Here is a 571-nt window from a genome sequence, read left to right on the forward strand (position 1 = left end):
GCCCCCCGCTGCTCCCTGGGCAAGGCTGGATCCCTGGGGAGGACTGGCTCGTAGGAGAGGGGCTGACCCGCGGGGTTCCACCGGGCTTAGGGTGGGGGTGGGGCTGCAAAACCAACTTAGGGGATTGCAAATGCGGAACCCTTTCGGTGGCTCGTCCCACGGGGGTGCGGGGGGCTTATGTTCCGAGCCAGCTGCCCCCTGTCTCCCTGAAACTCACTAGGAATAAAGACCGACCCCAAGCCCGCGGCCTCCCACCGCCCAGGGACCCTGCCTCTGGAGGCCGGGGAGGGGCGGGAGCTGGAGTCCTCCCGGGAAATGGCCATGGATTTTTTCTGGGTGCCTCTTCGTCTCTGGGGAGTCGGCAGCCTAGAAAATTCTGCGGGCTTGGGCAGGGCTGAAATGGCAGGCTTCTAAGCCAAAACGTCCCCTGGATTTCTTCAGCTTAGGGGTGGCCTTTTGTAAACGATGGCCAGCCCTACTGGGGTGCCAGCAGGCCCGGGGCAGAAGGCTGCGTGCCGGTGGGCGGCGGGAGGAGGGCGCTGCCCTCTCGGACAGCACAGCCAGGCGGGGA

This window comes from Condylura cristata, unplaced genomic scaffold (assembly GCF_000260355.1).
Source record: "Condylura cristata isolate star-nosed mole 26May11 unplaced genomic scaffold, ConCri1.0 scaffold00012, whole genome shotgun sequence".
Taxonomy (NCBI): domain Eukaryota; kingdom Metazoa; phylum Chordata; class Mammalia; order Eulipotyphla; family Talpidae; genus Condylura; species Condylura cristata.